The 23,263-nt window shown below is 32.5% G+C and overlaps 1 long non-coding RNA gene across 1 annotated transcript; it reads right to left on the bottom strand.

Moving 5' to 3' along the window:
- Positions 1-8,669: 8,669 nt before the first annotated feature.
- Positions 8,670-15,650, bottom strand: LOC136273713 (uncharacterized). The gene is made up of 2 exons (XR_010711943.1): positions 15,210-15,650; positions 8,670-8,960 (listed from the first exon to the last, which is right to left on the bottom strand). It is a non-coding gene; the product is annotated as an uncharacterized lncRNA (long non-coding RNA).
- Between the last annotated feature and the right edge of the window lie 7,613 nt (positions 15,651-23,263).

Raw genomic sequence — 23,263 nt, 5'->3', positions numbered from 1 at the left:
AATTAGTGAAGTAGATAACTCTGGATAGAGATTGATCAATCAAAAAATAATCCTAGTTATCTTTCTTGGATCACTGTCTTTTCAGGGATAACAAGAAGAGTGAAAACACCATTACTTCTTCACCTGGAAGAGAGTTTCGAGACTTTGAGTAGGAATGGGTAGAGCTGGGTCACAACTTTTCGGTGGTCTTTAATCCAGGGTATGTTCTGACTTTTTGACATTTTTTTTATTGTTTTGATTTCTTATTTAAGCGCAATAGATAAAGTTAACAAATACAGAAATTTTAAAATCAAATTGATAGAGTTCTTGTTTTTATATATTTTTCTTTAAACAAGAAATTCTCCCAAGGACGTACATGGCGAAGAACCAAATCCCTCACCCTCCAAAAAGAGGAAAATTGAGGATGCAGAAGATTCTTTGATTCTTCAGAGGAGGTATACATTTTTATGTCGTAACTAATCAAAATAATTGCATCTTGTTTTATTCCGATAAGAAGTGTGTTATAAACTTTTTTTTATCTTAATAAAAATGTGATGAATTGAGTATTTTTCTTTCAAAGAGTTTCACAAATGAAAGCAATTTACCAATTTAATTCCAAAACTATGAATTTACATTAAAACACTGTCTATCATGTTTAATCAAAATATCTGAATTGTAAAATTATTTTTTTGTATCAATTTCCATAGAACAATTGAAAAGAAAAGAGTGAAATTCACTCAAGAAGAAACAGAGGAAGCCCCAGTTCTGAAAACATTCAGGTATAGAATTTATATGGAAATGTACTCGTATAGACTTTTAATCAGTGTCTTGAGTAAATCAATTATATACCATATTTTATATTTAAAGTTTGATTTTAAATATGCAATTTTATTTTTTTTGTTTCAGAGAGGAAAACCCAGAGAAGCACAGGAAGCTGGAGCGGCGGATGTGCACCAGGAAAACTTTTCGGCTACATAACCAATACAGTCACGCTTCACCGAAATACAGTCGCGCTTCACCAATATACATTTTTGTACATCCCCGTTTCACCGGATTACAGCCCCACTTCACCGAAATGCATCCCCGTTTCACCGGAATACAGCCCCGCTTCACCAATATACATCCCCGTTTCACGGGATCACAGCCCGGCTTCACCGGGTCCTGAGCTACCGGAATATAGCCTCGCATCATTGGAATGCCCCACTTCTGCGCTCCAACCGGTGACAAGAGTAAACCCATCATCATCATCATCATCATCATCATCATCATCGAGATCTATGATGCACCGGGAGTTTCATGCACCAACCCAGCCCATCTCTCTATCGACACCTGGAGAGACCCAGACATCAACATCTGGGCTCTCACCTATTCTAACACCTGGGTTTTGGAGGGAAACATCCCAATATCCTCTTAAAGAGGAGTTAAATGCTCTCAAAGAATTTTTTGACAGTGTCCGCGTGGACTTGCTCCAGACATCAATGTTGGTAAATTATATTGAAAACTTTATGACAAACTTTCATCCAAAGCTTTAAAAGCAAACAGTATTAAAGTACTTGTAAGAAGTAACTGTTTTCAATATAAACATTTGTTTTGGATAAATATCATTGTATATGTATATATATATATATATTATAAAATCATGTATATTAAATTATTGATATTGTCATGTGTAATAAATTAACGATTTTGTCACGTGTATTCAATTATTGATATTGTCAAATAAATGTTTTTGATCAACAACTTTTTTTTAATTTTTTTAATAGTATTAGAGGTTAGGTTTATTAATGAGACAAAGAATAAATTAGCCATATATCACTATGTATGACTTACTGTTGAAAAGCTGGTGTTTTTTCCTATGAATTTCGAGATTTAACTGAAAACTTGAGTTAATCGGACTTAATATAACTAAGCACGGTGCCCTCAGACGGCCCACAACAGTGGTGCCCTCAGACAGCCCTCTCGGTGGTGCCATCAGACGGCCCTCAACAGTGGTGCCCTCCGGTCCTCTCAAGGGTGGTGCCCTCAGACGGCCCTCAACAGTGGTGCCCTCAGACGGCCCTCTCAAGGGTGACCATAAAGTGCCCTCAGACTATCCCCCTTACTACTCATGTTTTCGGATCACTTGCACATTACACTCAGAATGTCTACCTACACTTTCTTCCTCCTCTTCATTTTCTTCTGGATCCGACTCCTCTGAAATTATGCCATTATCAAATCTTTAGTAAAAAATCAAAATTGAATTGTTATCTTTTGGATAATCAAATATCTTGTTTTTATTTCTAATAGTCAAATATTTTTTCATCTGTACTTAAACTTTGTATATATTATAATAATTACTTAACTGATAGATGAAAGCTAGGCTCATATTCTTCATCTTCAGAGGAGTCTTCCTGGTCACAAGTCAGTTCTGAGGTACTCAATGTAATTCTACAATAGAAATTGCATAAAATATTGAAATCAATAGAATCAATAATACATTTAACTAGTGGGTATTGTTTTTTTAACCAAAAAAACCCACATGTCTCCCCTTCTCCCCAAGGATTGTAATATGGGGCAAATTTAACAATTGAAAAAGAATGATGTCAGCTATATGTTACCCAGACCCAGATAACATTTTATTATCTTTTTCTTAATTTGACCTTGGGTAAAACATGGTCAAGGTCATATATAAATCAATAGTACACCTAAGTGTATTATTATTGTTCTTTGTTTAAAGTTTGAAGTCCTTCTGTCAAAGTATATTCAGGAGTTGAACAAGGAAGTTTTTTCTAATTTGACCTTGAAATAAAAATTCTAGATCAAGGTCAAAAATTTTGGTAAGGTTCAACTAGGTTGTATACCATCTATCCATGATACAAGTTAAAAGTCTGTATGCTAAAGGAGTCTTGTGTTATGGTCCGGACAATATTTGTTAAGAAAAGCTTGACCTTGAAAAACAAAATAGGTCAAGGTCAAAACTTTTGGTGGCGTGCACTCCTTCCCAATACCATCTACCTATGTTCCAAGTTTGAAGTCTTAATGTCAAAGGGTATTAAAGTTATGACCCAGGCAAACTTTTTTTCTTTCTTAATTTGACCTTGAGTAAAACAAGGTCAAGGTCAAATATTATTCAATAGTACACCTAGGTGTATTATTTATTGTTCTTTGTTAAAGTTTGAAGTCCTTCTGTCAAAGTATATTCAGGAGTTAAACATGGAAGTTTTTTCTAATTTGACCTTGAAATAAAAATTCTAAGTCAAGGTCAAAAATTTTGGTAAGGTTAAACCAGGTTATATATCATCTATCCATGATACAAGTTAAAAGTCTGTATGTTAAAGGAGTCTTATCTTATTGTCGGAAAATATTTTTTATGAAAAGCTTGACTTTGAAGAACAAAATAGGTCAAGGTCAAAACTTTTGGAGGTGTGCACTCCTTCTCAAGACCATCTACCTATGTTCAAAGTTTGAAGTCTTAATGTCAAAGGGTAATAAAGTTATGACCCAGGCAAACTTTTTTTATTTTTTTCTTTCTTTTTTTAATTTGACCTTGAGTAAAACAAGGTCAAGGTAAAATATGATTCAATAGTACACCTAAGTGAATTATTATTGTTCTTTGTTTAAAGTTTGAAGTCCTTCTGTCAAAGTATATTCAGGAGTTGAACAATGAAGTTTTTTCTAATATAACCTTGAAATAAAAATTCTAGGTCAAGGTCAAAAATTTTGGTAAGGTACAACTAGGTTATATACCATCTATCTATGATACAAGTTTAAAGTATGTATGTTAAAGGAGTCTTGTGTTATGGTCCAGACAATATTTTTTATGAAAAGCTTGACAAAATAGGTCAAGGTCAAAACTTTTGGTGGCGTGCACTCCTTCTCAATACCATTTACTTATGTTCTAAGTTTGAAGTCTTAATGTCAAAGGGTATTTAAGTTACGGCATGGACAAATTTGGATGAAGAAGAATAAGAAGAAGAACTAGAGCAAAGCTCGTTGCAAAGCAACGAGTGGGTCTTCCGTTAATGTCGGAACTAAAGCTGGAAGTTCCTGTAAGAAGCTGAGCTCTTAAACCAATAACAAAAGTAACTAAAATAAAAAGATGATAACATCGAATTATTCCTGGTACGACTTAACAAAATCCGAATGATTTTAAGTACGACTTAACAAAAACCTTTCCGATTTCAAGAACGACTTAACAAAAAAAAATCCGAATGTGTTCAAGTACGACTTAACAAAAATTTTGGTACGAGTTAATTTTAGTTTGAACATTACGCTATTTTTTAAACCAAGGACGCGGAATAAAAATTTCCGAAAAAATCAACTTTTGAACCCCGATATCTCTGTAATGCATCGTCCGATTTTAAAACGGCTTTCAGTGTTAGTTTCAGCTTGTTAAGGTCTACAAAACACATTTTCATTTTTGATTTGATCAGAAAATTCATTTTTACGAAAAATTTGTTTCACTTCCGGTTTGGACCGGAAGTGACAGATTTTCATTTCGAGCCTTATTACAGAGGTAAATCGACCAAGTCATAACCATTGAAAATTTCAAGCCTCTATCTTAAAGCGTTTTTGAGAAAAGTCCGGGACAAAATGACTTTTTTTTATTTTTAAAAATGACGTCACGTCAAAACGGGAGTGACGTTATCTTTAAAATTTTAATACTTTTGAGGGACGCCAACTTTCAAAAATCTCTGAAAATTTCATCAAAATCGGTTAAAAACCTTTTGAGTTATGAAGCAAAAAAGGAGTCAGAAGAAAAGAAAAAGAATAATTAACTAGAGCAAAGCTCGTTGCAAAGCAACGAGTGGGTCTTCCGTTAATGTCGGAAGTAAAGCTGGAAGTTCCTGTAAGAAGCAGAGCTCTTAAACCATTAACAAGAGTAACAAAAATAAAAAGATGAAAAAATCGAATTATTCCTGGTACGACTTAACAAAATCCGAATGATTTTAAGTACGACTTAACAAATACCTTTCCGATTTCAAGAACGACTTACCAAAAAAAAAATCCGAATTGTTCAAGTACGAGTTAACAATTATTTTTGGTACGAGTTAATTTTACTTTGAACATTTCGCTACTTTTTAAACCAAGGACGCAGAATCAAAATTTCCGGAAAAATCAATTTTTAAACCCCGATATCTCTGTAATGCATCGTCCGATTTTAAAACGGCTTTCAGTGTTAGATTCAGCTTAATAAGCTCTACAAAACACATATACATTTTTGATTAAATCAGAAAATTCATTTTTTCGAAAATTTTGTTTTACTTCCGGTTTCGACCGGAAGTGACAGATTTTAATTTCCAGCCTTATTACAGAGGTAAATCGATCAAATCATAACCATTCAAAATTTCAAGCCTCTCTCTTAAAGCGTTTTTGAGAAAAGTCCGGGACAAAATGACTTTTTCAAATTTTTAAAAATGACGTCACGTCAAAACAGAGGTGACGTTCTCTTTAAAACTTTTACATTTTTGAGGGACGCTAACTTGCAAAAATCTCTGAAAATTTCATCAAAATCGGTTAAAAACCTTTTGAGTTATGAAGCAAAAAAGGAGTCAGAAGAAAAGAAAAAGAATAATAACTAGAGCAAAGCTCGTTGCAAAGCAACGAGTGGGTCTTCCGTTAATGTCGGAAGTAAAGCTGGAAGTTCCTGTAAGAAGCAGAGCTCTTAAACCAATAACAAGAGTAACTAAACTAAAAAGATGAAAAAAATCGAATTATTCCTGGTCCGACTTAACAAAACCCGAATGATTTTAAGTACGAATTAACAAAAACCAATTTGATTTCAAGAACGACTTAACAAAAAAAATCCGAATGTGTTTAAGAACAACTTAACAATTATTTTTGGTACGAGTTAACTTAACTAAAAACATTACGCTATTTTTTGAACCAAGGAGGTGGAATCAAAATTTCCGGAAAAATCAATTTTTAAACCCAGATATCTCTGTAATGCATCGTCCGATTTAAAAACGGCTTTCAGTGTTAGATTCAGCTTATTAACCTCTATAAAACACATATACATTTTTGATTCGATCAGAAAATCCATTTTTTCATAAAATTTGTTTCACTTCCGGTTTGGACCGGAAGTGACAGATTTTCATTTCCAGCCTTATTACAGAGGTAAATCGACCAAATCATAACCATTGAAAATTTCAAGCCTCTATCTTAAAGCATTTTTGAGAAAAGTCCGGGACAAAATGACTTTTTGAAATTTTTAAAAATGACGTCACGTCAAAACAGAGGTGACGTTTTCTTCAAAATTTTAACATTCTTAAGGGACGCTAACTTGCAAAAATCTCTGAAAATTTCATCAAAATCAGTTAAAAATCTTTTGAGTTATGAAGCCAAAAAGGAGTCAGAAGAAAAGAAAAAGAATAATAATAACTAGAGCAAAGCTCGTTGCAAAGCAACGAGTGGGTCTTCCGTTAATATCGAAAGTAAAGCCGGAAGTCCCTGTAAGAAGCAGAGCTCTTAAACCAACCAACAACAAGAGTGACTTGAATTAAAAGATTAAAAAATCGAATTATTCCTGGTACGACTGAACAAAATCCGAATGATTTTAAGTACGAATTAACAAAAACCTTTCTGATTTCAAGAACGACTTGACAAAAAAAAATCCGAATGTGTTCAAGCACGACTTAACAATTATTTTTGGTACGAATTAATTTTACTTTGAACATTACGCTATTTTTAAAACCAAGGACGCGGAATCAAAATTTCCGGAAAAATCAATTTTCAAACCCCCATATCTCTGTAATGAATCGTCCGATTTTCAAAGGGATTTCAGATTTGAATTCACCATGGCAAGTTCTATCAGACTGTAGTATTGTCTTATTTTGTTCAAAAAAAAGAAAATTTCCAAAAATTGGAACTGCTTCCGGTTTGGAGCAAAATTGATGAACAAAATTTTAAACCCCCCAGTACATTAGAGAATTGATACACCTATCATCAGTAAAAATTTTAAAGCGATATCTTTAAAGTTTACGGAGATTTCTTCCGGACAAAATCACTTTTTTAAAATTCAAAAATGGCCGCCAAATTTGAACGGAAGTGACGTAAATCCTGAAACTTTAACATCTTTGACGCACGGTAACTTTACAAAAGCTCTGAAAATTTCATTGAAATCGGATGAAAACTTTTTGAGATATAAAGCCGAGAAGGAGTCAGAAAAAAAATAAAAAATAAAATAATAACTAGAGCAAAGCTCGTTGCAAAGCAACGAGTGGGTCTTCCGTTAATGTAAAGAGTAAAGCTTGATGTTCCTGCAAGAAGCAGAGTGTTTAAATAAAAAACAAGAGCAACTAAAACTAAAAGATAAAAAATACGAACGATACTATGTACGAATTAACAAAATTCTTAACGATTCTAAGAACGACTTAACAAAAAAAATAATTCCGAAGGTGTCAAAGTACTTAACAAAAATCGAATTATTTTTGGTACGAGTTTGAACTTTACGCTATTTTTGAAACCAAAAACGCAGAATCAAAATTTCCGAAAAATCAATTTTTAAACCCCGATATCTGTTATGCATCGTACTCACCATGAAAATTACCGTAAGTTACATATGTTTAATTTTTAATATTGAAAAACAATGAAAAACTAAAACAAGAGGCAAATGGGCCACATCGCTCACCTGAGGAACAATAGGTATGATAAAATCAGCTTAATGGAGTCACAATGCAAACTATCTGGACAATGTACAATAATACATGTAGATCCTGTTTAAATAAAATTCATCCCCCCCCCCCTAAATATTCTTATGTTTATGATCATTAGTTCCTTTTCTAAAAGGATGATTTTATATTGATTTTATAGTCATATCGCATGTTGAGTATTGCAGTTCTCAAAAAGATCCTTAACAATAGTTTATATATGGGATATAAACCTACATCAAACTCTGAACCTTCTTGTGAGGCCAAAGAACTGTCCTGGGGCCAAAGTCTTAACAATTATAAAGAATCATCTGGCTGATTAGTTTCAGAGAAGAAGATTTTTAAATATTTACTCTATATATTCCTATGTTAAACTTTGACCCCCCCACCCATTGTGGCCCAAACCTACCCCGGGGTCATGATTTTCACAACTTTGTATCTACACTACCTGAGGATGCTTCCACATAAGTTTCAGCTTTCCTGGCTGATTAGTTTCTGAGAAAAAGATTTTTAAAGATTTTCTCTATATATTCCTATGTAAAAATCCATTGTGGCCCCACCATACCACCTGGGACTATGATTTGAACAAACTTGAATCTACACTACCTGAGGATGCTTCCACTTTAATTTTAGCTTTTCTGGCCTAATAGTTTTTGAGAAGAAGATATTAAAAGATGTTTTCTATATATTCCTATGTAAAACTTGATCCCCCTTTTGTGACCCCTCCCTATCCCTGGGGACAATGATTTGAACAAACTTGAATCTACACTACCTGAGGATGCCTCCACACAAGTTTAAGCATTTCAGGCCGAATAGTTTTTGAGAAGAAGGTTTTTGAAAAATACCAACAAATTTTCAACAATTCTCAATTATCTCCCCTTTAAAGAGGGTGTGGCCCTTCATTTGAACAAACTTGAACCCCCTTTACCTAGTGGTGCTTAGTGCCAAATTTGGTTGAAATCTGCCCAGTGCTTCTTGAGAAGAAGATGAAAATATGAAAAGTTTACAACAATGACAACGACAAATTGGCTCAGGTGAGCTAAAAATAAAATAAAGGAAACATAATTGCATACTTTTATTGAAAAACAAATTTTCACAGCTAACAATTGTAAATTACTTTAAACAGCCATAATTTTGTTTGTTATAATTTCTTATCAAACACAAACTACATCAAGGCATGATGCTTTCTTAAAGTTCCATTACAGTAACTGTTCATTAATTATCCGATTTAATTTGAATTACTGGTAAATAGTCTGTAGAACACAATAAGGAATATGCATGTGGGTAGAGGTGACAGGTTAACCTTAAGAGCTGAAAAGAATCAACAGGTAAAAACCATGTGGCCACCAATAGCTGAAATTAAAAAAATCAATAGGCTGTGTTAATACATGTACCGGTACTAATAATAGCTGTGTTTACATTAACACATGCATAGTATTTCTGAAAAAAAAATACACTGAACATGCATGCAGTGTAATTAGTATGACATATCCCGATTCATGACATTAGATGGCACAGGACAGTTTTTTTTTATACATTTCATTGTAGCCTGGGGACTTGTGTCTTCGGAACCCTGTAACTAGAATTTCCTCAGTTCCCATTCACCACAAATACCTTTAATTCACTCTTTATAAGGCCAATCACCAATTTCTGAAGAAAATTACTAGTCAAAACCTGTAAAATTTTCTACATACTGGTTTTTATGAGATATTGACCCTTCCATATTTTGCTAATTTTTCAGCTTTTTAGACCTCCCCCAGCCAATTCCCTGCAAAGGGTTGACCTTCTGTACCATGTGCATGTTGCACCATCACATGTCAGAAACTTACCGGTGTTTAGTTTATAATGTCCCATCCACCTACTTTTCGTGTTATTTACCCTCCCATCTGTAACTTGCATTTTCACTGTCTAAAGTCAACACAACAGTCATAGCCACAGATTTCGCATTTTACTTCTGAATCTCATGTACCTAACATATGGGGCCTACATACTGAATATCAATTTCAACAAGAGATATCCCTCTAACTAATGATAATCATTAAAAATCATTTCATGAATTTTAGCAACACTCATGAGCCTTCAAGTACAGCAACTCTCAATTTTACAAAAATATTGACGGGTACTTTATCCGAAACTGTCCCTTGCTACCTTTAACTTACACTAACATTCTCTGAAAAGTCATCTTGTCTTAAACTTACAAAGCTAATTATGCTATTCTGAGAAAAAGTATACCTCATTTTGCCAATTCCATTAAGGATTAAGAAAAATATGGCCATTTAAGTGAACCCAGCATTTCCACTTTCCTCTATTTAACACAGATTCATAAGGCTCTCCATAAATAAAGCATCTTTACCTAATCTTTTAGAGGTCAACTGTTGTTCAACCTCCCTAAATAAGAAACCTTATTCAAAACTACATACATATACATGATATTATCATGACAAAAGCATCACATCACTTAGAAATACCCTTACATGTATACCCTCCCCCTATTTTTTGATTTTCCTAAGAAGCATTAGTTTGAACACTTTAAAGTAGATCCAGTGTTCTGTAATGTCATACTTTTTTGTAAAACTTTGAGTTCTTTAAAATTTGTGCAAGATAGTTTTATCTATTTTATGCGAATATAATAACACAGAAGTAATTAGAATTATTGGTAGGTTCAAGATATTTTCGCAGCTTAATTTTATGCAAAATTTCCAATTTCTTTTACATTTTATCGATGCTAAGGGGAAATAACTCTTTTTCTTACTTTTCTATCAGTTGTATGTCTAAATGCCATATTTTTTCTTATTCCAACAATGAATTTTAAAAGATTTTTGTAGTTTTAGTTTTCTGATAAAGTTGACAATAAAATTAAACAAGATAAACAAATTTCTGCCTACAAAATTTTTATTTTTTAACCAAAAAAATATGGTTTTCTGATGCTAAAATGTGCTTTAGTTTATGTTTATCTGGCATCTCAAAAAGTGTGATGACATGTATATTTTTTCTAACAATTGATGAAATTAAAGTCTATTAAGTTGAATTCAATTCGGTTTTTCAACTTTCATCAGAGAATTTTACGAGTATGGAGTTACCTTAACCTAATATTATGAAACTTGTGGCAATTCCCTTGAGTCATTTCTCACACATATTTGAAAACAACCATAACTGATATTGAAAATTGATCTTTTCTTGATAAATGGATGAAATGTAACATTTTTTTTTCACAAAAAGACATGCCGCCATACATGTGATTTCTTGTTTTCATGAAACAGTAAGCTTGTAATCATATTTAGTGAATATCTTATTTATTCTGGTTTCTAGTCTCCTTTTAACTTTGCTAAAATAGTAAGACCTACAAGTGTGATGTCTGCTCTTTATTAAAATGAAATTCAAACACAACCGGGAACCTGGGGACGGATGAGAATTCCATGGTAATTAAATGTTCAAATTTTACATGTTTTCCTACATTTTTGATGCATATACCGGGGTATACAATAAAAGGGCAAAAATATGTTGTTTTTTGATCATTTCGAGAGTAATTATTATAGCAGATGTTATTTCAAGGTCAAATGTACATTTACATATCCAACATGTAATGGTAATGGAGACAATTGGAAAGAGGGGGTGGCTTTTTGAATTCTGTGAATATATCTAAAATATCACTTTTGGATAGGAAGGAGCAAAAACTTGAGTTTTTTGACATATTGTATACTTTGATAACTGCATTTGTCCACATGTGAATTTTATTTGAAAGAAAAATATGCTGTTTTAAAAAAATTGAGTTATATAAGTCAGGTTGCTTAATGTTATTTCATGAAATCAGACAGCAAAATTGCTGCAAATTTATCATTTAAATAATTCAATTGATCAAAACTCTTTTACAGTATTAATTCTTATCTCGGTAATTAACTTAAGCCTTTTAATTGTCATCAGGATAGGAAATACCTACTTTCTAAGCCAATTTACTCTAGTGGTGGTCATTCTACACATTTAAAAGGGAGTTACTTCCCTTGTATATTATAGCTAATAAATCATGTAATGACATATATAACCAACAAAATCATCCATTTTCCCAAAATAGACTACTTTTGGTACAAAATCCACTCAAAATTACAGTTAAATGAGAAATCTGAAAATACCATATAGTCTTGAAACTTACACTAACATTCTCTGAAAAGTCATCTTGTCTTAAACTTACAAAGCTTATGCTATTCTGAGAAAAAGTATACCTCATTTTGCCAATTCCATTAAGGATTAAGAAAAATATGGCCATTTAAGTGAACCCAGCATTTCCACTTTCCTCTATTTAACACAGATTCATAGGGCTCTCCATAAATAAAGCATCTTTACCTAATCTTTTAAAGGTCAACTGTTGTTCAACCTCCCTAAATAAGAAACCTTATTCAAAACTACATACATATACATGATATTATCATGACAAAAGCATCACATCACTTAGAAATACTCTTACATGTATACCATCCCCCTATTTTTTGATTTTCCTAAGAAGCATTAGTTTGAACACTTTAACCAAATATTATGAAATTTAAATGCTTCTATTCTGATCAATTGAATTTTTAAGCAGCGTGAAATTAAAACCATCGCAATCGATACCTTAGTAAAAATCATGAAATTTTAACACCGTGGAATTAAAACGACTTACAGTATTTCATCTGAACAGCCTCAAAGTATAATTTTCTGCTATTATACCATTTTTTATTAAATGAATTCTACTGGGTTTTTTTTGGAAATAAATTTAGCGAGGATTTTTTTCTCTTTTCTTATTAATGACAGGTTTAAAAAACAATATTATGTTTAGTATGTATAAAATTCCATAAACAATTTTTCAAAGCTTTGGATTTTAGTTGCACAATGAAAAAATGAGGGATTGCACGATAATACATGCTCATTTTGAAATTTAAAGCATTGTTGATTTCTTTTACTAGATAGAGATATGCACAAAATGATGTTGCTCTGTGATGCTTTGCCAAGATTAAAAGCATGAGAGAGGGAGAGAGAGAGAGAGAGAGAGAGAGAGATCTGAGGCACATGTAGTAAAAATTATTACATACATTAGTCTTACTGTAAAAATTGTTTACAATGTAGATGTGTTCTGCATGTAAAGTTTACCTAAAATGAATCAATAAAATTCAATATACCGGTACATGTATATAAAAGATAAACTAATCTCAAAGAGTTTACAATGGTTCTGTGAAATAATCAAATCTTGAGAAAAATGTTTTATAGATATCAGGGAACATAAATCTAAAATCTGAACTTAAAGTTCTTTTCATCTTGCACTCTGTTTTACATGTTTTACATACAGGCAATAATCATATATAACGGCGAGCCAGACAAAAGTTATAATTTTAATTAGACTGAATATTTACCATGTCAAATATATTTATTTATTAAGCACAAGCCTGTCTGAGTTCTTTAATTCATTAATTAAGTGGAGGTGATATGGTAAAGATCTGCTATATTCAAATATTTAGGGTAAAGTTATCATCATGTAAACATACACTCTAATTACAACATTCTACTCTTGTGTGCCTTTGGACCCCCAGCCCTTTTAACTGCACATTTTTACAGTGTGTGGTGTGTTGTTCAATACAAAATAAGACATACATGTACATAATAATAAATAGAAATTCAAAAGAGTAGTGTGCAAAACATACACGTGAAAATACATTGGACAGATAATATCCCGAGATTTCTCTGACTCAAATGCCCGCTTTTATATTGTTACGCACGTCAAAAGCGCTTAAAGGTCATATGAAACGATATCCTGACCATATTGAGTTATATACGGGAATGAGTTCATAAGTGCCTATTTAATAAGACTGACATTGTTTTTTGGATATTTTATGCAAAATGTGAGCGCCACAGTCGATCAAAATTACTTAATCGGGAAAAGGAACATTGACTTACGCGGCTTACCTCCCTTGCTTATGACGTCAGTAAGACCCAATCGCCTTATAAAGCTGTGTTGTGAATACAAATATCCATGTCATTTTGCAGCATTTTAAAAGAAAAAAAATACTATTTTATATAAAAACTTGTATAATTATACAATAATCAACCACGTCAGCATTTTTTCTCTCAAGAAATGAAATCGTGTGCGTTTTTATTTACATGTAATAGCGTGTACATAATGATATTCAGTTTCGAGACTGCACGGAGAATAAATGATTTTCTTCATAGATCCACATGCAAGTATAATATAATTTTAATATAAGCATATTTATATCTTTTATTTTGATCTTTTTAATGAAATTAACAAATTCAAAAATAAGTCTGATCGTTTTTTCCCATTTGCATGTTCATGCAATTCATTAAGATTTTTTTTCAAAACAACTTGTAGGCCTCATTGTGCCCCATTCGCTTCACGATTATATTGTTTGTTTCACTTTCAAATTCACAAATATGTTATCATTTAATTATTTTTAGTCTAAGAGAAATTTCTTCAAATGTTTTGTTTTTGAAACGTGTACTTGAATGTGCGGTGTTTTGATTTTAAAACGTGTATGTTCGGTGTTTACTCACAGATCCCTTTTATCTCACTTTCTTCCGCAATGTTTTCGTTCGGTTTTTTATCATTATTGATGCTTGTTCTTAATAAAATCTGTTGATTATCTTCACATTCGTTCACAACTATTTTTATATAACAACCGATTTATTTTACCGATCCATTTCTAAATCATTAAATGCCATATTTCCGCGATCTAATTTATTAAAACGTTAATACACGTGTACACAAAGTATTTTCTAAAGATATTGCGACATGTATATATCAATAAGTCAGAAATTTATATTATTTTGAAATAAAATTTAAGAATATTTTTTCGGCATTTTATAGCAGCTCTTAAATACAAACTATGTACACAATGTCTCAAACATTTTCATTCGCCTGCCTTATATACTTTTTTATGTGACACAATAAATCAAATCAATTTAAATGCTTTAATTCCCTTTAAATGTAGCTCAATCATTATACGTACCGAAGAAGAAAATGATGTTTCTATTTCAAAAGGATAAGGATAATTCATTAATCAGCTGTAAATGTTGGAGCATTTCTTTCGTTAAATTTCCACTCCAGGACGGGATCTTCATCATGATATTACTCTAGTGAGAAGCTGATATTAGATTTATTTATTAACGACCAATTAAAACTAAGTCATCTGTAGGCTACTACGAAATCAAATGATCTCATTTGAAAAGAAAGACACGTTCATATATGCAAAAATTACTAAAATTTAATCGATAAACTACTGTAAAATTACACTAGTTTTGATGCATTGTTTACATCGGTGGGTCTTTGTGACGTCATAAATCCACAAAATCAAGAACGATAAGCGGGCAAGAATTTTCTCAGGTGCTCAGTTTTCACGGTTATTTCTCAGTAATGCAAAGGCAAAAAAATCTTACATCATGTATTTTAACATTTGTTTATACCAAGCTTTATATTCATGAAAGAAAATCATAGTGTTAAAAATCGTTTCATATGACCTTTAAGCGGAGGTTAGAGTCAGAGGAAGGTCGGAATAGATTGAAAAGTGCACAAACACTTTGAAAAGAAAAAGTCAATACGATATATCCTGTATTGAAACATACCTTTATAATCTGTCATACGTTAGTTGAGCTGAAATTTCCACTATCGCCGCCTTGCAGGCCATTCTTCTGACACACCGCTATGATCAGCTGTTGTTCGCAGCGCGCAGTCAAAACATGGCGAGTTGACATGGTGAATCGTACGATAATTATTTCGATTAAAACTATTAAGACTAATAAAAACTAACAACGTAATTATCGACCGAATTAACGAAATTGTTTCAATAAACATTCTGATTAACTATATAAAAAAGGAGTTCGGTTTTATGACCTGTACGAAATCTTTTCAGCAGGAGTTACTTTCAGTGTGAATTTTGCACTATTTTTTAAACCAATAACGAGGAATCAACATTTCCGGAAAAATCAATATTTAAACCGCGATATCTCTGCAATGCAGTATCCGATTTTAAAACGAATTTAAGTTTTGTATTAAGCTTTGCAAACTCTACAATATGCATCGAATTTTATGTTTTTTTATAAAGTTTTATTATCAGTACGAATTGTTACAGTAGAAGTTACTTTCAGTGTGAATTTTGCACTATTTTTAAAACCAAGAACGCGGCATCAAAATTTCCGGGAAAATCAGTTTTTAAACCCCGATATCTCTTTATTGCATCCTCCAAATTTCAAACGGTTTTCAGCATTAGATTCAGCATAAAAAGCTCTATAAACTACGTATACGTTTTTTGTTTGATCAAAAAATTCAATTTTTCGAAAAATTTGATTCGCTTCCGGTTTCGACCGGAAGTGACGAATATTTATTATATAGCCTCATTACAGAGGTAAATCGACCAAATCATAACCATTGAAAATTTCAAGCCTCTATCTTTAAGCATTTTTGAGAAAAGTCCCGGACAAAATGACTTTTTTAAAATTTTAAAAATGACGTAACGTCAAAACGGAAGTGACGTTGTCTTTAAAATTTTAACATCTTTGAGGGACGATATCTTGCTAAAATCTCTGGAAATTTCATTGAAATCAGTTGAAAACTTTTTGAGTTATGAAGCAAAAAAGGAGTCAGAAAAAAAAGAAAAAGTATAATAATAATAAAAAGAAACCGAAGAAAAACAAAAGGGTCTTCCGTTCTGGAAACGGAAGACCCTAATAAAAAGAAACCGAAGAAAAACAAGAGGGTCTTCCGTTGGAAACGGAAGACCCTAATAACTAGACACGATCTCGTTGCGAGCAACGAGGAGGTCTTCCGTCCGATTTTTAGAAGGTGAAATGACGTCATCGACATTAATTTTTGACAACAAAACATGATATGGAAATAGGGGTGAAGAACTAATGCTTTTCTGTAATGCTTTTTATAAGTTCTTTTACGTTGCTTTTTTAAATACCTGCATTTCTTCCAATTGAAATAGAAAAGATTAAACTATTTTACCTCTGGCCCCTAATATCCCTAGTTAGTTAACGCATGAGAAAATCATTATATTGTTGGGATATATAAACGTATTATACATAAAGTCTGTCCCAAGATATTTTTGCCACACATTTTCTCAAATTATTCGATATTTGTAAATATCTCTTGATTCAGACGAGGTTCATTCGAAAAAATCCCAAGATTTCCCTTTTGTCACGTCCCCTCTAGCTTGTCAGGTTTCAATACACGGTTAAAAAAAGAATGTCTACGGGGATTTTGCATTGCATCAGCCATTATAAAGCCCGGATGAAAACGTTGAAAAATTGTGCTAGATATTCCGTGAGACTTCCGAATTGATAAAAGATGTAAACATTCCCCATTATAAATCTCCGTAGGAAATCTGTTTTTGATCCTGTGAATGTTTACGAAGGAAAATAGTAATTTCCAAATGAAGTTTGACCCCCTAAAAACGTTAATACCTAATTACGTAACACATGATAAAATCAATAGATTTCTTGGATACATAATAGATGAGATCGACACAAAATTTAAATTTTGATTAATTCATGTGATTTTGAATGACCATAGTTGTGATTGGAATTGTAGATCATTTTGGAGAATAAGCGGGTATTGAACATTATTAATGCACATGATCATGTACATGACAAATAAAGTGTCTTACACATGTAAATCTTAATGTAAAAGCTGCTTGGTCCAATTTTCAATAAAATTATTGTATGCTTTTAAACGATGGTTATGCTAAGTATGTGTGCAATAATATACGTTGCAGTAGTTTTTCCGGTCAATTAAGCCATATTTCAATGAAAAAAATTATGTACATGTTGAAACTCGTTGAATCCGGATGTTGTGTATTACGGCATGCTGCCCAATCCGGCGACATTATTCAGCCCCTTGACATTTTCCTATCATTTTTGTTTTTAAAAAATTGTGCAATCCGGATCCTGTCTATTCTGTAAACCGGCGAAATGAAAAAAACATACTGCTTATAATTAGTGAGAGTTATCTCCCGTAGTCCGTCTACTTATCGATCGGTCGGCCTTTTTCGAGATATTTTATATGCTCAATTATCGACTAATTTTTCTGTCGTTGCTATTGATTTAAATAACTGTAAATATAGATCCAAACTAGCAACTCATTTCAGTTAATACCGTAAAGTCTTGTTATGAATTGCAAAAATTAGATAATTAGATTATAATTCACCCCATTTTTTCAGGCTGTGATTCAGGATACTGTGAGAGTAAGACTGCCGATATTGTTTGTTATCCCCGTTGTACATTGTATGGCTACACGTACAGAGTTGCATATTATTCTAGATCTGTCAAAATGCTAATTTTTTTTAAAATAAAATTCTCATTATATTAATATTCATCCATTGTTTCCCTGCATCATAACAGTTCTCGCCACCTTCAGCCACCTGTTGACTTGTTAATGTTTTGTTTAACAATTTACGGTTAAGCATGCACTTTAACAGGTAGATCGGATGTTTGAAAAATTATCAATAACGATGATTTGATTCAAAAAGTATTTCCATCGTATGTATTCCGTTATGGATTTATTGTTTCAAAAAAATAATTTAAAATGAAAATTGGTACCGTATTGATAAGATCGATGAAATCTAATATATTTCAGAACAATTGAAAATTTTACAAGAATACAGGATCGGGACCTACTGCATTAAATACTAAAATTAATTTGCAACAATGTCCTCTATACCGGATGTTGCCTAATCCGGCCATTTTTTTTTCAGAACCACCCTCCGCCGGATTAGACAATTTTTGTGTATATCAACAAAATAATCGACATAAAAGGGTTTTGCGTTATTTCGCCTCGTGTTTAAACTGGCCCCTTACGTCGAAGCTAGTATGATTGTATTACGACTTTGACATCTGTCTTTTTTTATATAATCTGTTATAACATATGAAAAATACAGCATGACTATTTAAACAAAAATAAAGCAGTGTACATTTGTTCATTAATAGTTTTTATGTTTACGTTGTTTATAATCATTGCAAAACATGCAGGATGAATAAACCCAATCATTCGAAGGATGAAACCCAACGGTTTCCTTTTTTAAACATTCCAATGATGTATTTTGAGGGTTTTTTTGTATGCCCAATATTTTTTTTATTTTGAATATTTCTAACGTTGAAGGGAGAGCAATTCCGTGTAAATACATCTATAACTTTGTAAGATCATTCATTTGGTTTGCAAAGAAAATTATATGATACTGTAATGGCCGACAAATCGGACCATGCAGCTTAAAGAAATTTCTCAACTTATTATACCTCGAAACGCTATTTCAAATCAGACACCAAACAATAAAGGGAAATGGAAATATTCGGCGGATATAAATGTTAAAGTATTCTTATGATAAAAATTGGTATTTTTGGCAAACATAAATTAATCATTTTTTATCTCCTACAAGATATAATCGCACCTGTGTTTTGTATCCATCTCTTTTAAACTCTTTTTAGCCAAATCTGTAAAAATTCGTGGTCGTTTCACCGTCTTGTTTTAAACCCCGCTGAAATGTTCACAATCGATTCGCTGTTGAACGAAAGACTCGACTAGAAAAACTTGCTGCATGGACCGTCTAACATTATTAATTTTAATGATGAATTCAGAAACTTATAGATTTCAAAAAGTGTCATTTTTTGTTAAGTTACAGGAACGTTGTCATTCATGCACATAAAATTTGTACAAAATAAGTTATATGTTATTCAACCAGTGTTTGAAATTTAAGACCGTTCTTGAAATATTTGGGAAAGAAAGTTTAGGGGTCATCCTTTCATCTTTTTATCGGGCCCGTGTAACAAAATTTGAGCCATTTCCGAATAACTGTGTGCACAAAAATCGTAAATAAAAGAATGCAGGTAACGGGAGCTTTAAACAGGGGAGCAGGGAGTGCTTTAAAATTCATATTGACATATATTAATGTACCGTGTAAAATTATCAATCATAGTCATTAGATAACTGCTATTGCCTGATTGGCGAATTTGATTTGCCTATTGACTCCATGACATCTACAATTTAGCTTGGTTAAACGTTAACATTTTAAAAAAAACTATATATATAAGCATGTACTCCAATCAGGTGTTGTACTTTACAGAACGTTTAAAAAATAACACGATTGCCGAGCGCTTCTTTTTTGGGAAAAATAGTCCTAATCAGACAGTGAATACATAATACAGCATACAGACGTTTTTATTAATATATATATAATTTATGTATAAACTATTTAAGTGTGCTTGAATATGCAAAATTTAAAGCCAATTCGATTTGTATTAGATAATTAATCTACTAAGTATTATTTTTAACCATGTGTACTCTACTCGATTTTTAACTGTCCGAATACAATCAAAATATTCACAATGAATGCACATGTACATAAACTTTTTATAACTCACATATTCTTCAGAATCAAAAAAAAAATAAAATTTGATTAATAATAAATTAATAAAATCAGCAATGAGTATGCTTTTTAATGAATCTGACCACCATTGAGAGGAGGTTATTATACCAATATTGTGACCCTTATTATTAAACGGCCTGAATGTAAATAATTTTTCAACTTCTTTAAAAATGGTTAGTTTTATCGTGCCCGCACCTACCACAAGCATGTAAAATTGTACTTCTTAAGCTGCCTTATCTCGAACGTTTTTTAAAAATATTTCAACTTTTACTTACTACATCCTGCTTAACCCTCTCTCTCTCTCTCTCTCTCTCTCTCTCTCTCTCTCTCTCTCTCTCTCTCTCTCTCAACTCATAAAAAATTCTAATACTTTGTTAGACAAATGAAGAATCACATTATCATAGATTACAGATACTTATGTGAATATCGCCAATATTTTGTTGAAATTGGTAGTGTAATGCATTTAATTCTCAGCAGCAAAATGTCACAAATAGAAACAGGTGAATTTATTTACATTTCATCGTACGACTGTAAAACGTATTATATTCATTGATGGCAGTTTTTTACTATGATTTAAATCAATGGTTTGATGCATCGTTAACCGATATCATTGGAAATGAAAATAACAACGAATCAAAGAGCATTAAAATGTGGGATAACGTATAAACACGAGAAGCATGTGTCCTACAGCGAATCGGCTGTCCACTAGCGCGGCTTCTCCTTGTCCCGTGTTATGAAAATGTACACTCAACGTGGTGGGTTTGAAATGTTTGCAGTTTGATAACTAAATTTTATTTTCCAACAATAAAACTATTTCATGACATAGACAAGATCACAAAGAACGCCCCTTTTTCAATGACAGTCATACAATCTATTTTTTTTTTTTATTACAAGAGCAAAACAGCAATACTTCGTAGGTAATGGTATAATCTTTTTCCATTTACTCTTTAATATCGTTTAAATCTGAATTCTTTGTGTTTGCAGCAAAATAAATAAACCCGTGTGTGTATTACAGCAAGGCGCATATCTTGTGTATTGGATAACGGTAGACCGCTCGCTAGTCCAGCCGCGACCCATTTCCTCGGCCGCCGGCAAGGATCGGATACGTATAATTGTTTACATACATGAAGCTCGGAATACAGCTAGATTTTAAATGCGACTCAAATACATTGCATAGAAGTAATTCTTTTACCCATAATGTGTTTCCCTAGAAAAGAATTACACTGTTTCAACACTTTCCGAATGCAAGCTAGTACACTGTCTATGGTAGTAGGTAAAGGTATAATCTTTTTTTATTTACTATTAAAATCACTAATATCGGAAGTTTTGTGTTTGCAGCTACATATAAAAATCCATGTGTGCATTACAGCAAGACGCAAATCTTGTGTATTTGATAATGGCAGACCCGCTCGCTAGTCCAGTCGTGACCTATTTCATCGGCTGCGGGCAAGGGTGGATACGTAACTGTTCACATACACAGCTCGGAATACAGCTAGATTTTAAATGCGACTCAAATGAATTGCATAGAAACAGTTCTTTCATCCGTAATGTGTTTCACTAGAAAATAACTAAAATGTTTAAACACTTTCCGTATATAAACGGGTATCCTTTATGTCAGTTATACGCACAAATATCCCGTTTATTTGCCAAATAAAACACAAATACATGGTAACAAGTCTGGCTTTTTACACTCATATTACGCAATACCCGAACAAAATATTATTGTTACGACATTAATAAGACCATAATGAACAACTTTTGCAACGACAGCCATATTAAAATCTTAACCAATTTTGAGTTATAAAGTGAAAACTTTGAAGGGTTCTAGGCCCTTAATTTGAGGGGCCAGCCCCTTTTTGTAGGTGTCAAACAAAAGATCTTGTAAATATAAATTTTTTTCTTCTACATGTCTTAACAAAATATTTGTGAGAAAAAAGATAATCTAAGAAAACCAGGCAAAATCACAACACTTTTTTAACCTCATTTTTCGAGCCCTACCGAGCTTTAGCGCCTTTTGTGCCTTAAAGTGATTAATGCCTTATTACATATCTACAATCTTTTGTCTATCATTCCTGAAAATTTGAACTAAATATCTTTTATAGTTTTTCATAACTCTCTTGGACAAGCCGTCCCTCTGAAAATCAAGAAAACGTCGATATTTCAAAAACGGAAATGACGTCATCAACCAAAAAAATTTCCGATCAAGTTTAAACTAATATCAATAAGATCTGAAAATTTTATTAAAATCGATCAAAGAGTTTCCGAGTAATCGCTGACACAAAATCGGTAAGAAAAAAAAAGGAGAAGAATGAGAAAAAAAAACCGAAGAAAAACAATAAGGTCTTCCGTTTCCAACAGAAGACCTTAATAATAAAAAGAAACCGAAGAATAACAAGAGGGTCTTCCGTTGAAAACGGAAGACCCTAATAATAATAATAAAAAGAAACCGAAGAATAACAAGAGGGTCTTCCGTTGAAAACGGAAGACCCTAACAATAGAATAACAAGAGGGTCTTCCGTTGGAAACGGAAGACCCTAACTAGACACGATCTCGTTGCGAGCAACGAGGAGGTCTTCCGTCCGATTTTTAGAAGGTGAAATGACGTCATCGACTTTAATTTTCGACAACAAAACATGATATGGAAAAAGGGATGAAGTACTAATGCTTTTCTGTAATGCTTTTTATAAATTCTCTAACGTTGCTATTTTAAATACCTGCATTTCTTCCAATTGAAATAGAAAAGGTTAAATTATTTTACCTCTGGCCCCTAATATCCCTAGTTAGGTAACGCATGAGAAAATCATTATATTGTTGGGATATATAAACGTATTATACATAAAGTCTGTCCCAAGATATTTTTGCCACACATTTTCTCAAATTATTCGACATTTGTAAATATCTCTTGATTCAGACGAGGTTCATTCGATAGTATGAAAAAATCCCAAAACTTCCCTTTTGTAACGTCCCCTTCTAGCTTGTCAGGTTTCAATACACGGCTAAAAAAAGAAAGTCTACGGGGATTTTGCATTGCATCAGCCATTATAAAGCCCGGATGACAACGTTGAAAAACTGTGCTAGATATTCCGTGAGACTTCCGAATTGAGAAGAGATGTAAACATTTCCCATCATTAATCTCTGTAGGAAATCTGTTTTCGATCCTGTGAATGTTTACGAGGGAAAAATAGTAATTTCTTAATGAAGTTTTACCCCCTAAAACGTTAGTACCTAATTACGTAACACATGATAAAATCAATAGATTTC

The sequence above is a fragment of the Magallana gigas genome, chromosome 1 (genome assembly GCF_963853765.1).
Source record: "Magallana gigas chromosome 1, xbMagGiga1.1, whole genome shotgun sequence".
In the NCBI taxonomy this organism is placed as follows: Eukaryota; Metazoa; Mollusca; class Bivalvia; order Ostreida; family Ostreidae; genus Magallana; species Magallana gigas.
This window is presented reverse-complemented; position numbering and strand designations above follow the sequence as displayed.